This window comes from Strix uralensis, chromosome 14, assembly GCF_047716275.1.
Source record: "Strix uralensis isolate ZFMK-TIS-50842 chromosome 14, bStrUra1, whole genome shotgun sequence".
NCBI lineage: Eukaryota > Metazoa > Chordata > Aves > Strigiformes > Strigidae > Strix > Strix uralensis.
The window spans coordinates 12,419,489-12,433,462 of NC_133985.1; positions in this window are offsets into that span (position 1 = coordinate 12,419,489).

The following is a 13,974-nucleotide window of genomic DNA, read 5'->3' on the forward strand; positions in this document are numbered from 1 at the left end:
TTAGGACTTCAGCTGTCAAAGTTGCAGGAAGACAAACTCAGAATGGGCAGCTGGTGCCCCCAAGATTGCAAGATCGTTATGGGGCTCAAAAACAAATCTCAAAGACCAGATGAGCCACAAGGTAAACGTTCAGAGAGGTATGTGCTTGGCAGTTACTAGCAGACCACATGCACTTATGACAAATACTCCAGTAGGCAGGACAACACTTGCAAGTTGGAGAGACAGAAGCATGGATACAGGAGCATGCAGGGTTAGTGGTGGTTCCTAATCAAAGGATGGGAAAGGAAGGACAGAAACTACATTCATCAGACATGGAAGAGCTGCTGATCAAGTGGAGAAAGACTAAGCATGACAAGAAAGATGTACATGCCTGCCAACATTTGTAATCATTTTAGTGATCTGCCCATAAATCCATGAATACAAGCAACACGTCCAGCACTCCAGCCCAGCTGATGCCTAACCAGTTTTCAGACCAACAGCCAAAAAGTAACTCAGCAGAGAGGCCTGTGTACTCTGTGCTGACCTGTAACACTCCCTAGCATTGCAATTTGGTTTTACACTCAAAGACCATTAACAGAGTTCAATCAGGGAATGATTGTCTAATACAAACATAAGTGAACTTTTATTATACAAAGAAAACTTTCAGTGACTTTCAACCTCGCTGAGCTGCGCAAGATGCAAATAATTCAAAGGTTCTCCCACACAGAGACTTCTCGCTGTTCATAAGGATGCACGTTGCTCCTGGAGGGGACTGCATTTGGTCAGCAGTTCTGAAGGAAGATTTAGACACAAAAAAAAGGAATAAAAAAAAAGGTGATGTGGTGGAACCAGAAGCTCTCCTTGGACTCTCATTGAAAGAAGTGCTTCTTTGGATCAAGAGATAATTACTCCTTGGAGACTTGCCTATCCATCTCAGGCGAACTCTCAACTAAAGAGCTGCATTTGGGCATCAGCCCCCAGCCCTGTCCACCTGAAACAGTCCCAGGCAAGTGTCATGCCACTGTGATGTAAAGAAAGGCACCCACACTCTGAGGCAAGGAAGAATTAAACATCCATCCGGATACAACACGTGCTCACACTGTGAGCGCAGCTAAACCGTCACAAACCATCAGCCTCTGTAACTTGTACCAGACCTCTAAGGGAAAGGCGCTCCCCTTCCAGCCTCTGCAGGGGCACGTGCACATGGGGACATTCAAGGAGTAAGGACTCACTCTCTGCTGTCTCCTCCTCAGAGGTTTGCTCTCCTGGGGACCAGCTCCCGCATGGTTATTTGCTCTTCCTTTGACCAGGCTCAGTCCCTTAAGCAACCCACTTCACGGTGTCCTTTCCTGGCATTTATTCAGCTGCTGCCTTTTTTTTTTTTTCCTGGTGCAGAGAGTAGCAGTGCTGACTTTTTAATCCCGGCTGCCCTCTAGTGACAGATGCCCATCCTCTGCGCCTTTGTGCCCACCCTGGGCTCTCCTGGCCGGACCAGGGGACCTGGGCACAGCCGTGTCCCGCACAGATTAGCTTGCTGCAGAGCCTGAGCCCAAGCCCCAGCTCTGCTGCTCTGTATAAAAGATGTAAAAAGCAGTATTTCTAAATTGAGAACCCTCATACCTCAGTGACAGCTCCAGCTCTTAAGGATTTACTGATTTTATAATCCCAAATTCCTGTTTTCCGCCCAAACACTGGTACCTCAGACATAGCTAAGAGGGGAAAAAAAGCCCTTGGTCCCCTGCTCCAGCAGAACCAGAAATTTGCAGCAGTGGGAGGAGTTCAAGTAGTTAAGTGTTTCCCCAACATTTTCTGTGTTTTATAAATATCCTAGGACCCATCTTGGGCTTTGGCTCAGGAGCAAGAATACTTTACTCAAGTCACTTCAGTGGCGGCTACAGAGGAACAGACTTCCTAGCCACAGCAGTAACACCCTTGCTATTAGAGAGATTATTTATTTCCTTTCTCATCCCAGAAGCATTAGCTCTTCCAGTGGGGATTACTCTACATCAGAAATAATAGCAAATCAGGTATTGGCACCAGCCCACCAAACCCTGAGTCCTACTACAGGTGGAGTATACACAAGCTGTTGGCCAGAGCATCTCTTTGCACACTTTAGCATAGAATGAGAATGGTGCCAGCAGCACAGGATGCCAGCAGAAGGGGTGCTCAGCAGCTTAGATTTGTTCACATTTGGTAGTCCCTGAAATTTCCCTATTCCTAACAGAGATCAGGCTGCAGAGTCTGCAGCATGCAGCCCCATGGAAGGTGTACTGGAGAAGGTGGGTGGCTTGAGCATGTGAAGGTGGCACAGCTGAAACCACAGGAAAGATATAGAAATCAGCTTGAGGGTTTTTTTTAATTGGAATACAGATAGGGCTTTGGAAAGTGATTTCTGACTTCTGATGACTATACCGTGCAAGTGGAAAAATTACTTCAAATTGAGAACAGGCTGAGATTTTATATATATTCTTCTTTCTCAGTTCTTGACAATTAATTCCATGTTGGTTCAAACCCTTGTATCCAGTAACAGAGGTATCACCAAATGCATTTATTTATCTTCCCTGTTAAGCAAATGGGAGTGCAGCAGTGGCTGTTGACATAATGTATTATTGAGGTCTGACTTGCCTGATAGTGCATTAACTTTCGGGTGACTCCAAAACCAAGCAACAGCATTAGCATCTCCCAGGAGAAAGAAATACAAGAAACATGAGAACCCACTACAGCAGGACATTACTTGCACCCAAAGCATTCATTCATTAGGAACACAGCCAGCTCATACTCCCCTGGGACTAGCAACGCTCTGCAGAATAGCAGAGGCCCTCCCTTAATGTACATACACTCCTGAACTCAGTATTGCTACACACACCTAAGAGTAATAGCCAGTAGGAAGCAAGGCTCAGTAAGTCATTTGTTTTGGTTTTTTGTTCTGCTCATTGCCTGAAGTGAGGAGTATTTACTGCAGATTTAGGCACCTAAGTCATACCTTGCATTGCCCTATATCCCTGTTTCTTCTGTAGTAGGTAGCACTCAGGATCAGTATGAACCTGCTCGACATGGGACAACTGGATCGCTGCAAATGCATTTGCCATTCAGGAGAGAGGAGGGCAATGCAACCGCATGCTCCAAAGGTTCCTGGCACAGCCCCAGAGGGTCCTTTCCCTCCCCTCCATACCACACGCCTGTACAGAGACTCAGGCAAGAGCCTCTGGCAGTGCAGCTTCACAGATTTCCCTGCTGCACATCACACTACTGAGCCGACACATTAAGTAAATGACAACACTCTCCTACTTCCAGTAGCAAAATATTTTGGATTTCCCCCATGGAAGAGAAAACAAAACTAGGTACTTAAAGCTTTTCGAAAGAAGTCATTAAATCAGATCAAGCTATAAATGCCTGAAAATTTGATCAGGTTTCTAACATGGCCGTTAAGAATCAGATGAGAAGAATGACAACGTTTTATTTAAAAATGAAACTGTAGCAGGTCACATGCATCTGAAGAACAGTATGCAGATCCTGAAGGCCTGAAGCCAAGGAGAGGTTACCAAGAAACAAGTTCAGTCTTGTTGAAACGTACTACTATACAGTAATACTAGTAACGATCATAATGCTTCATGTTAGCCTGCATGTTACCCAAGACTTTTCTTATTCTCACCCAGAATTATTTGTATTCTGGAGTGCTGGCACCTCATACTGGTTGGCTGAGTTCAGTTATCAGCGCCCTTCAAATCCAGCCAACCAGGCTGATGACTGTTGGACTTTTTGGACACACACAAGACACATAAAAGGCAACAAGAACCTGACACCCGGCAGCACGGCCAGCGCCAACTCATTTGTTTTCCCAGCCCGCGAGCCGGGATTGGCAGGCGATTTTGGAGCGAAGGACTTTGAATTACAGCGGGTGGATTTGGCAGGACTGTTGCCCGGGCAGTAACTGTAAAGGAGGAAAGTGCATTTATTGCCACAGCTCTTGCTTGGGGGGGGGGGGAGAAAAAAAGAAAACCCCCGGACGGCGATCTCTGGAGCTCGGCAACGAGCACAGACGAGCGCAGGGGCTCAGAGCACCGGGTACCGGTCCTCTCTGCAGCACGACCGCAGCTCGCCCGGTCCAAGCGCTGGTATTTTACCTGCCAGCTGCGTGCGCGTCACTTCGCGTGTCGCCGGTGCCACTGTCACCCCCTCCCCACCCTGAGGGACATGGCAGGGGGGCCCCTTTTCTGTCAAACCCCTGCGGCAGCTCCAGCGCCAGGGCGGCGGCGGGGCCGGGTCTCTCCCTTCCCGGGGCGGGGTGGGAGGGCAGAACGGGACGCACCGTCCCGCACTTACCGGTGCCCGCGGCGCCGCGCAGGACGGACTCAGCGTTCCCCATGGCCGGGCGGAGCGGAGCGGAGCGGGACGGAAAGCAGCCGGGCAGCACCGCGCTCCCGCCGCGCCGCCGATTCGAAGCTGCCGCCCGCCCCGCCCAGCGCCGCCACCGCCAACCGCCGACCGCGGGCGGGGCCGCACGGGCGGAGCGGGGCGGAGCGGCCCGGCCCGGCCCCGGGGTCCCCAGTTCCTCTCCCGAAGGAGGGGTGCTGTCGGCACCCCCGTCCTCCTACAACAGAGAGGGGTCTGCGTCGGTGTCAGCCCGCACCCAAGCACCCACCTCAGCTGCAAAGGGAGGTGCCTGCACCCCTGGCAGCCCGCGGGAGGAGGTACTGCACCCATGCACCCCTGTCATCCCGCAAAGGGAGGTACTTTGCCCCTGCACCCTGCCAGCCGGTAAAGCCCAGGTGTCTGTGGCCACGTCCCCCCCGCCAGCCTATAGCGGCCGTTGTTTCCATCCCTCTGCTCACACCACACACGGACTAGTCTGCGCCCGCGTCAGCCCAGGAGTAGTCTCCCATGCCTTGACATTCTGAGTTAACAGACTACAGGCACGAGGCAATAGGAAGGGCTTCTCCATGGTCCCTGCACAATGCTGATAAAAGTAATATACTAGAATTGCTTCCTTTTCTGAAAAGACTTGGAGAAAAGAAAAAAAAAAAAAAAAACCCAACACACAATCTAGTGCAGACTAGTGGTCCACTTGCAGTAATCTTCACCAGTGCACTGTGCTCTGAGGCATGGCTGCTTCTAGGAAAGGGCCAAGAGCAGGAAAAGGTCACTATCACATAAGAGGATGAAGATTTCTTCCCCCTCTCAGGCCGTGTGTGGCCCTCTTGGGCCACAAAGCTGGGAGATTTATAATAGAGATAAGTCCTGCTGTCTCTGGGACACTCTGTTTCCCATTATCTCATTTGCTCTTACATTTTGCATAGGACTGATGTGGATTTCAGAAGAAGTTAAGGACCAAAATAGAAGGCTTGAGATTCCTGAGTGTTTCTACTGTCATAGCAGTCAAGCTGTCCCTGGGAATAATGGAGACAATGAAGAAAAATTACAGTAGGGAGGCCACCATTTATCCCAGTGCTGATTTCCTCTTCCACAGCTGTATCCAGAACACCATTACTGGGTGTCAGCAGCTTTGAATTGCTTAGATGCAGATTAAGACACATCCTGCCCTGAAAACCATAGACCAAGTAATAGGAACATGATGTGCAGACAAGTGTGTTGCTGCTTCGAGCCTGGGAATGGGCAGAGTCTGGGAGAAAAGCAACAGCGATGTCTTTGCAGGAGTGCTGCTGCATTCCCTCCTCCCCAGCATCCCAGTCCCCTTATCAGACACCATGGTTATGTGCTGAGAGCCTGGCTGAGGAAGTGATGTCTTGCTTGAGTGTGAGCAGGGCAGTGACTGTGACATGCGGATACTCCTTATCTAGCTGCTAATGCACTTTTTATCTTCTCCGTTAGGTGAGAGCAATATGGCAAGGTCTCTAGTACTTGAGCAACCTTCAAAGAGGCCTCCTGAGCCAATGGTGCCATCCTCACACACGGCAGTTTATAGTCACCTCATCACCACGTTTGGGGTCATTAGTGTGGCTTTGGTTTCTAATAATAACCCTTGTAACAACAATAATAACCGCAGCACAATGCAGAACTGCTGAGCGTTCGCAGTAGATCCTGAACAAGTCGGGGCTGGCAGCAGGACGCGAGCCGCAGCCCTCAGGAACGCCAGCCGTTACAACAAAAGGGCACTGATTTCTCAGACTTTCTCAAAGCAAAAGGGAGGAGATGTCTTGCTCTGTTTGTTCCCAGAAAACACTTAGACATACTCTCATTCCTGAGGAGGGCGAGTAGCACACAGAGCAGCTTTCCCAGCCCTCTAATAACAGGGAAGTCGCTTCCACCTGAGCAGGTGCAATGGGAACCTGACTGCAGAGGCAGCATGTGCAGAATTGCCTACTGCCAGGTAATCACCCCAGCGCCAGGGAACGGGGCCCTGGAGCCAGGCACCTGGCACACTCAGCACACAGCAGTATTCAACCACCTCATTTTGTGCAGTTGGGCCAGGATCACAGCCCCTGCCACCCCAGCAAGAATTTCCCAACCGATAAGAGCAGCGTCCTTTTATCTAAATCTTCTCCCATCCCTGCTCGAGCAGCCGCTGGGCTGTCCCCAGGAGGAGGAACCACACTGGGCAGGTCACACTGTGTCACTCAGCCAGACACTCACTGGCACTCAGAGGGGGCTGAAGGCAGCCTGACACCTCTGCTCCGAGGGGCAGAGGTAGAAACCCTGAGAGGAGGATACAGGGGAGTTGTGTGGCTCCTTCCCATTTAGCTCCCGCTGATCGCTGCGTGGCCTGTCTGGGACAGGGTTCTCGGGAGGTATTGCCTTGCCTGCTGGTCACAGCACAGAGCGAGATTCAGAAGATGATGTTCTGACAGAAGTTGTCTGTTTTCTTGGGCAGCTGTTGTCAAATCGCTTTAATCCCTCCGTGCAGCTTCCCCCACAAAGGAGGGATAATGTCACTCGCGGGGGGGTTGCGTGGTTGGTGTTTAAAACTGGCCTGTAATGTTTGATAGTGTCTTGAGCAAGCAAAGGCCTATCTAGCATCACATTGCCCAAAATAGCCCCCACATAATCCTGTACTGTTCCTGTGTCAGTGTCGTGCTCTGCACAAAGACCTGATTAGGCTAAATTTTAATAATGTTTTTTCCACAGTTGCAATATCATGAAGAGCACAGATTTCCCAAGGGAATTTGGAGCCAAAATGCATCGAACCTGACCCAAAGAAAGGCTTTTTTATTCTTCTGTGCTTATTCAAGCTATTAATCTTCTCCTGTTGCCAAGAAGCAGTCTGGCTAGCAATGACTATGGTAATGATTTTTTTAAAACATGAACATCTGTCTCCTCTGGGAACCAAGCTGAGGTTCACCAGCTCATTTTATGTCGAGACCACCAAGCAGCTGTCAGGCAGTGCTAACCTTCAGCATGTGTATTGGACTGGAACCAAAAGCCTTCTCCAAAGAAAGCTTTAGCTCCCATAAACTCTCACACCTCAGCTCTAGGGACACAGCATCTGCACTGTGAGTCGGCCAGCCAGCACAGCTGTATGGTGCAGCCCACAGCTTTCCCAGCAAAAAGTGAGGAGGAAGACTCTGCTTTGGAGTCCAGCCCCATGCACACACCCTTAATCTCTGCTGCAGGGGTAGGTCCAGTCAGGACTGGGTCAGTCTTGGCTTCGCTGCTGCAGAAGCATATAGGAGGATGTAATCCTTAAATGCTAAGCACAGACATCAGAGAGAGGTTACATGAGGCCACATCCCCTCAGCAACAGGACAGTGAATTACTTCAGTAAGTAACAGAACATGCCCTTTGCATTCCTTTCCTCTCCTCATAAGCCTTTGCTCTGGAAGCACTGGAAGAATAACTCAATATGCTGAACGAACAGACACAAGAGCAACCCTTACACAAGCTGAAGCTATTGCCCGGGGCATATCTGGGCTCAGCCCAGTCCCTGCAGTTGCATAAGTGCAGTTGCGTTGCCAGTCCTCAGGTGCCCAGGCACTGGCAGGCGGTTATGGAGAAGCCCTCAAGATTCCCTGTCCCCTTGCATTGCTGGAGAGATGCTGGCACAGCAGCTGGCAAAGGTGCAGACACACGGGTGCAGAGCAGTGTGTAGTAGCAAGGATCAGGCCCTCACTAACGCAGTGATATTTTTGGTTCTGTCACAGTGTGATACTGGAAAAAACATATTTTCCTTTCTGAAATTCTGATAATTGCAGTAATAGTAATAATGCTTATCTGCTTTTGTAACGATTTTATCAGCAGATCTCAAAGCACTCCACAAACCTTGGTCCCCAAACTGGAGAGAACCCGATCCCCAGGGAACAGGAGGAGTAATGTTTTCATTGTGGTCGCTCAATAGCAGTCCTGGTACAAACCCCACATTTCCCAATTCTCAGACTGGTTTTGTACCCTTCAGTGTTAGGGCATGCTGTTGCTCAAAACTCAGACACTTCTGAGTCTGTCTTTCCCCACACCACATTGAAGATGCTGTTGAAGAACAAAGTTTACGTTTAGTCACTTCACATTTTTCAGCGTACAACTCTGTTAAGGGCCATTTGCAAAATGACAAAACTTCGTTCTTTCTGTGAAGAACAGCTGAATGGTGTGACAGATCAGCACAGCTGATTCACGTGATGCTCCCTCCAACATCACCTGAATCCTGACCCCGCATGACTTCACCAGACAAGGTCCTTCCCCTATTTTTCCAGCATATTCTCTCTCTGTAAAAAGCAGATAACAACAATACGGGATTCTCCCCTCAGGATGCTGTGGGAATTAAACAGCCACTTACTGTTAAGAAAATAAAGGGAAGATTAAAAATGCTCTGAAAACACAGTCATAAGAACTGTATAGCTCAATTACATCATTATCTGGTTCTCTTTACAGACCATATAATCAGTTATGGACCCTCTTGTGCTGGTCGTGTATAGATACGCAGTAAATGCCTCTATTTGAAGTTTTTACAGCCCTCGGTGAGGGGTACCCGGGCAGCGCTCGGCGCCTGGCACTGCTGGGATCACCCACTAGAGGGGAGCTTTTCCCTACAAACCACTCGTCTCGCTAGAGCAGCAGGAAAAACTTTTCCAGGTCTAAGCTGTGAGAGAGATCTGCGCTTAAAAGGCTCCCGGCCAGCACTCTCGATCGAGTGGAAGAGTTTCTCTCTCAGTTTAGCTTGTGTCACTCGGGAACGCTTGTTGCGTCTGCTGGGGGACTCATGCACACCCACAGCTCTGCTAGTACTTCGCGGTTCACCTCTGGAAGTAAACATTGGCACTCTGGATGCACAAAAGTGATGTCAAGACAGCCAGTAACAGCTGAAGAAGGATGACATCCTCCCAGTGAGCTAGTCCAGGGTCCTCCCCAGACAAAGCCAAACCCTTTCATGTTGTGACAGTGTTTTGCAAGATGTCAAAAACTCTGAGAAAGATTTCAGTATGGGGTAGCTCTCTGGAGTAACCACAGACCCTGAAGGAGGAACAAAGGGAGATGATATGACACAGACATCCCTTCACCTTCCACTCTGCCTTCTGCAAGCAATCTTCCCTAGGACAGGAGTGGGCAGGAAGGAAGGAGATGTCCTTGCTGAGGCCATAGCAGACTTTTCAGACATCTCTGTCAGGTCGTACATTAACACACACCTAAATGTCATCTGATAAGATCATAGAAAACTAAAAAAAAAAAAAAAAAAAAAAACCCCACGTGGGTGCAGGCCACATGAAATGAAGTCACTGGCAGTTCCCCACCCCTGGTCCCAAGGCTTTGTCCTCCCCAGCAGAGCCCAGTGAAGCCAGTGCCTGCCAGCCACAGGGAGCCATCCTATCTTCTGCCTCAAAGCCCAGCAGAGGGCAGAAAGACATACAGCGACAGAGAATATTAATTACAGACACAGTTATTACTCATAGAGTGGTACCTGATACATCCCAATCACAGCTCCAAGTTTTATTGGGCTGACCATGATGGGATGATATTTCTACAGCACTTTTCACCCTAGAGATTTCAAGGCTGGACATGCCCATTTCTGGCCTGGGGCATATACACTGTGAAATAAATGCTTTTTATGTTCAGTGGATGCAGAAAAGCATACACGCACTGCCCTGAGGACTCGTGTGCACTCTGTGCAGCCTGTCCAGAGTGAGAGATGCTCCTTGGACCCATTTGTCCTGTCCCCTCATCCACAGCAAACCCATCTTTGGCAGCTCCCAACTGCCCACAGCCTGCTCGGGTAAACACTGTTCTGGCCTCACTGTATCCAGGAATTGCAGATGAGTGTCCCAGCTTCTTAAATTCAGCCTGTAAAAAGATTTCTGTGTAGGAAAGAAGATACTTCTAGAGAACGTGATGAGCAAGGCAGCCTTATTTAAACTCCTGGCAGTTATTTATTTATCCATTTTGCCGTAGCTATTTTAGAGGTTGTCATATGAGAAGCAAGCTAAAAAAAACCCTCTCAGCTAATGTGACAGCAAAGCTGGACAAGATGAATCTCTCTGAAGGTGGGATTGTGTCTTCTGTGGGAGTGCTGGCTTACGCCCACCTCTCTGAGATGAACAGCAGTTTGACAGTGACAGCAGTACCGTACAACAGCCTAAGGCAGGAGATGAAAAACCACAAGTCAAATCACATTTATTAGGGTTCTCACATACCCTTCTGCCAGACTGAAAATCAGGGTATGATGTTTTCTCATCACACCTTGAAGATACATTGTTTACTACTGCTCATACATCTCTCAATGCCATGTAATAGTGGGGTACTGTTGCAGGTTTCAGAGCAACCCCAAGAAGTGTCAGCAACAGCTTGGCATAGGGCTAGAAGTCCAGATGTGTGAGCTGTCTGACAGCAACTTCTGTTTTGGCATAGCATGAGTCACCCCATCACTCCTGTAAGTCATAGGATTTAATGGCTTCACCTTTCAAATGGAAAGAAATTGTGGAAAATGTGCTAAGGAGTATTTCAAAGTGAGCAGGAGTTGATAAAAGCACTGGCAGTTGGTGCCTGGAACCTGGCAGAGGTACTCAAGAGACCTGAGCTCCCTCTCTCTCCTTCATTGACTTTCTGGATGATTTTTAACAAGGTACTTCATGACTCAGTCACCTCTTTCTTCTGCGTAAAGATGATGGAGACTCACCTGCTTGATAAAGCACGTCAGGTTCTACAGTTGATGTGACTACTGTCTGAATAAGAGCTTGAGATCACTGAAACTTGTCTGTGGTGGTCACTGTGCTGATGCAATGCCTAACAGACTGGTGAAGTGTTTGCTGATAAACCAGGTACATCTGCTGGTCACTCAGCAGCGCCCTTCTGGGCTGACACTGTTGGGCTGGTGACCTGCCTCCCAGAGAAAAGCTGTTCACATGGGCAGAGCAGAGGTTTCCTCCCCAGGTTGCAAGAATTTTGGCTGAGAGGAACCTGACGTTTTTCTGCTTCATTAACAGGCTCCAGGTGGCCTGTTAATGTCCCATCACGGCTCTGGAGGTGCATGTCAGTGAGCCACAACCTGCTTTTCTCCTCCCTAGTTCTCTCTGCAATCTGGATTCACTTCTAGGTTTCCACTGTGAAAGCCTTGAGTTGTCCGAGCATACATTTCCTGGTGTCCTGGGAACAAGCAGCTCTAATACCACACAGAGCAGAGCGAATCTTCAGTGACACAAGTGACACAGCCACAGCACAGCTGGAACAAGCCTCTCCCAGGGCTGAGAGCACATGCAGGGAGGGGCCTTGCTTTACACAGAAAATGCCAGTAAATTCCAGAAAAAAAGACCAAGCAGCAAATAAAATTAGCACTGTGGGCTGCACTTACCCTGCCAAGAGAGCTTATTTAGTGTGGGAAGGGGAAGTGCTGGAGGTAGCATGACCAAGGTATGTGGGAGGAGGCAGAGAAGGAAACCTGATCCATCCTACTCCTTTGAGCTGCTTCAAAATAGGAGACCCAGCAGTCAGAGGTGGAGGCTATAAATGGCTGCTCAACTGAGGACCAATAAAAGGACACACTGTGTCCCACAGCACTTAGCAAGCCTGAGAATATATGGCCAGAAGGGTCAAGAGAGCCGAATTGTGCAAGCAGATTTTTAAAGGACTGTTTTTTTCTAACTACTTACAGCATTTGAAGTTATGATAGCACTAACCTCAGCTCCTGCTGCAGGGCATCAGCGGGTCCATCAGGATTCCCTCTACCTCCCTTCCTGCCCAGCACCATCAGAGCTGGCCATGTTGTTTCCATCCACATCAGAGGCAAGACACTGATCTAAGCAGAGGACATGATCCAGTGTGAGGGCTGCCTTCCCTGACATGCCCATCTGCACCCACTCTCTCATCTCCCAGTTTTTTCTGCCACCCAAAATGCCACCCAGGTTCCTCCCAGAAGCACGTTGTACAGAGGATGACTGGCTTCCCTGTGCCCAGTCTCCATGGAGCCAGGGACCTCTCCTGCATCTCTGATCCCAGTTTCCATGCACTGGAAGGAGCACTGATATCTCTGGAGTGGCTGGGACTGGCATGAGGCGCAAGGCAATGTCCTACGTAGGAAGGCTGAGGGGTTGAGGGGTTAGGAAGGAGGTCATCTACGTGGGTCTGGAGCCCCGCTTCTGAGGTCCCTCAGTTCAGGATGGTCAGACACAAAAGACTGGTTGGGCCCACTATGGAGAGAGGCAACAGCTGTGACACAGTTCACATTTCCCTGGAGCTCCCTGCAACTTTGCCCCCCTCTCCTGAGATGGATCCCAGGACTCAGGAACCCTCTGGATCTGAGGTCCAAGCAGGACCCCTTCCTGGGGCAGTAACTAACTCCCTTACTACTCCCCCTGATCCTCTGATGGCTTAAGGGGGGCAGCAGATGCCTTGCACATGCAGCAACCCTGTGACCAGAGGCTCCAAGCCATGCCCAAATGGCAGTGAACAGGAGGTCACTGGGCAGGCAGTGCAGGAAGCAGAGCAGAACAGGCAGCACTAAGGCTCCTGCCCACTGCCTGCCCTGCCTGGGCCTGCCCGCACAGGCAGTTTCAGGGGACAGCAGGGCCAGGGAGGTTCTCTGACTGCTAGAACCAGAGCAGCACTACCTAAAATGTTCCCTGTTGAAAGGGGTGGGAGTTTTCAGAGCATCCATAACAGTCCCTCCACAGGCCCACATCCATTTCCTGGAAGCTTTGCCTTTTTCTGTGCTGAGAAGCCCAGACAAGCCTGAAAAACCAGTTTGGTTTTGTTTCGCGTTGATTTTTTTATTATTTTTTTCTCTTTGAGTGAATGCCAGCGCTGCTGTGCCGTTGCTATGTTTTGTGGTGGTTAAGCACGGCGAGGTTCTCATTTCAGGCGCTGACGTGAACCCTGCGAATCTGGAACGAGTTAAACCGGCCCCACAGCACTGCAGGGAGAGCGTGGCAGCCCCCCTGGCCCCCCTGGTCCCCTTCTCGCACCCCCCAGCACCCCCACAGAGAGGCCAGGAGAGGAAAAGCACAGTGGCAGCTCCACATTGCAAAGAGCTTCAAACTTTTCAGGGAGGGCTGTGACCGATGACAGGCCCACAAGAGCTGGAGCTCAGCTCAAAACATTCCCGAGATGGCAAATGTTCAGACCCTCCAAACTGAGGTTGGGATGAGGATGCTGGCAGCACTGCGGGTGGAAAGTGTTCCCAGGATGGGTCCCTGCAGGGGTGTGACCCAAAGCATTCAGGGCTGCGTTCACAAGGCAGACACACAATAGGAGCCCCCGTACCAGTCAGGAATGATGCAAAGGACGGTGCTGTGCCATCCCCATAAGTCCCTCATCACCCCGATCCCACCTCTGGGGCTCAGCCCCTTGTGGGGTGCACAGGGTGGGAGGAAGGGGCTGGGGTGCATTTCAGCCCAGCGCTCCCCCCGCCAGCTCCCTCTGCGTCAGGAGAAGCGCAGGGCTGCTGCTGGGATTGCAAAACACTGGCCTGTGCTGTGTTTGAGGCTGGTTTTCGCCAACGTTACTAGGGTACAGGAGTGACTAATTCTCTCCGAACTTTCAGTTTCAGCCTCAAGCACTACATTTCAGAGGGACCTGGTGTCTGTTGTGCGGCTAAAAAGCCCTGAGACAGCTCAGCGCTGTGGC